This window comes from Hyperolius riggenbachi, chromosome 9, assembly GCF_040937935.1.
Source record: "Hyperolius riggenbachi isolate aHypRig1 chromosome 9, aHypRig1.pri, whole genome shotgun sequence".
NCBI lineage: Eukaryota > Metazoa > Chordata > Amphibia > Anura > Hyperoliidae > Hyperolius > Hyperolius riggenbachi.
Genome location: NC_090654.1, coordinates 184,979,833 through 184,982,642, shown reverse-complemented (window position 1 = coordinate 184,982,642; position 2,810 = coordinate 184,979,833). Strand labels below are relative to the sequence as shown.

The 2,810-nt window shown below is 35.3% G+C and overlaps 1 long non-coding RNA gene across 1 annotated transcript; it reads left to right on the top strand.

Annotated features, from left to right (window-relative positions):
- Window positions 1–704: 704 nt before the first annotated feature.
- On the top strand, window positions 705–1,883 carry LOC137531794 (uncharacterized). The gene is made up of 2 exons (XR_011023757.1): window positions 705–789; window positions 1,350–1,883. It is a non-coding gene; the product is annotated as an uncharacterized lncRNA (long non-coding RNA).
- Window positions 1,884–2,810: the final 927 nt, after the last annotated feature.

Genomic DNA, 2,810 nt, shown 5'->3' with positions numbered 1-2,810 from the left:
ATGAAGATGGCAGCTTCCGTATTCCACCACTTGATGAAGGTCTTCACCGAAACGCTGTGCTTGCTGTTACTGTGATATAAAGTAAAGCAAAGTTTGCCACTCACCCAGGTGGAGTCCCAGTTCATTCCTCAAATGTAACTTCTGTATTCCTCTCACTTCAAGTTGCCTTTTAATAAGCTGTAGGTGTGTTAATACCAGCAGTGGATACACACCTGGCTTACAAGGGCATAAAGGAATGATTTTAGTATCCCACCCACTATCCTTAAGCTTTTAGCTAATGTGTGTTAAAACTTCTAAATATCTTCTGCTCTATAAAGTCTTTTTTTTTAATTGCTGTTTTATAATATTATTTTCATGTATCGTCTTTAGTAAATTAATCTTTCTTAATCATATTGAGCAATCTCTTTAAGCATTTTTATTACCTACAATATTATACATAATTGTATTTACTCTTCAGCTCTATTCGATTTGCTTTAATATTTTATGACAAGTGCTATTTTACTTTTGTTATATGTATTCATTTGTAATCATATTATTATTATTATTTGTTAATCTTCATTGACATCTTATTTTAGCAGTAATATTATGTTTATTGTCAGATTTAATAATGTGATTTTTTTTTATTTACTGTAAAACATTATTTACATTCATTTTACTAGGTTATTGTTTTGATGTCTTAACCTCTTTGCAGTAATCCAGAGTCAGGCTCGGGACGGAAAGCCACAGAGCAGGGTGGTAATCTGGTGTCTGAGTGAGTTTCATGCAGGAGCTGCTGCAGATCTCTCTGTGGTATGTTTTTCTTCTTGTTTTTAGGGTCTAAAAGCTTATTAAAAAATTGCACGGCTTTTAGAATCTAGATCTGGAAATAATCATAATGCCAGGGAGGTTAATAGGTTTTTTTCAATGTTGTCAAAGTAATTTTTTTATATTTATATTTTATATATCTAATGATGCTATTTTATTGTTGTTGATATTATTTCATGACTTCTTAATTACCTTAAAAAAACATGTAACGTTTACTATTCTTTTACTGTTTTTGTATTTTCCTTTATTATATTTACGCATCATAACTTAAATGTGATAATTACATGGTTATTGTTTTTATTTCTTAGCCTTTTTTCAATAGTGTGAGCTTGAACTTACACTTTTTTTCTGTCAATGTGCAAAAATGTACCTGCTTGGTGCTTTCTTCATGAATACACTTTGAAACGAAAAAAACTCCATTGAGAAATTAATTTTTGACAAGTTTGTCTGTCTGTGACTGATGCTACTTCCTGCCAGTTCTTTTCATATCATTGGCTAAGTCTGTCTTACTGGAGAGGTCTAAATATTTTTTTCTTTCATTTTAGGCCGAGTTCTGGTCAGGCATGAAAAACCTCATCCAATTTCTACATCAGTGATACAGAAAGATAATAGGTGGAAATGGCAGTAAGTTAGAAGTGTGTTATTAATGTGCAGTCAACGATAGTTAAGATGAACATGGAATAACCTTTTCAAAGTGTTCATTCTTGTGGCAAAGTTGAAAAAACCTGTAGTCGATGCAAAATAGGTCAACGAAGACACAGAGCTTTTCTGGAATCATTCTTCCCCTGTGCTATATTTAGGTAACAAACATTTCCATCATGCGAAACACTAGTCAGAGGAGGGCCAAGAATGAGAGTGTTTTAGTCTCCCTCCTTGTTCCCCTGGCAGCCTACAAAGCTTTAGACTGGCTAATGCATTTCTCCATTTTCCTTTACAATAGTTTATCATCTCCAGTGAAGAGTATTATGAATCATCCTTGTATTGTGTCTTGTGCTATCAGCATGCATTTGGGTGGTAATGTAGAGGATGTATGTTTCCCTGGAGTCAGTTTAATATTAAAGGGACAATCATGCCTGGAAGACAGCAGTGCTTTTTTTTTTTTTACAAAGTATTCAGGTAATGCAGAAATGTTATGGTAAGTTGGAAAGCACAAAGAGTTTGTGAGACAGTCCATAAATGGGACAATCTTACCGTAATTTCAAGGCAAACCACTAACTGCACAGCTTAATCAACTACCGTATATGATATGTGAAATGGCTCACTTGCCAAACCCCTATTCATTTACCCCGCCATTCTGGTGAGTCAGCTAAACAAGCCATGCAACACAAACAGAATGCATAACTCTGTGCTTCTCCTTTCTGGTTTCTCATGTTAGCCTCAGGACTCTTCCACACCAGTGCAATTCACATTTTCTCCTGAGTTCTCTCATAGGAGATAATTTTTCTGTTTTCTTTTTAAAATAACTTTTCAGCACTTTACAACTGAAAAAGTACCAAATTGTTGGTGAAAAAGTATGATCCAGACAAATACCATTTATTTTGCAGTAGCAGTTTAGGGAGTCTAGCCCAAGAACTCCTTGCTGAATAGGTGCATGTTTACTGAACAGGAAGAGCAAAGATTTAAACCCAGGTCTCCTGTATCAAAGGCAGAACCCTTAACCATTACACTATGCTTGCACTTTCAAAACTATTTAGAGAATTTTCTTGTTTGCACGAGCTTGAAAGGAGACTTTATTGACAAGGTGTGAAGATATCATATCACCTAGGAGGAAACTTATGAGAAAAAGTTAATTGCATATGTGCCCAAGTCCGCTGTGTTTCACTGCAACAGATAATATCACTGCATTGCAAAGCGATGCAGTGATATTCCTATGGGACATTCTACATGGTGTGCTGTACAGCAAGTTCCAATGCAGTAACACACAGCATGCTGTGCGTTAACTGAGTAACACGTTTGTTTACAGTGGCAGTGAGGCATAATTTCATTGTACTGTATGCCTCACTGTG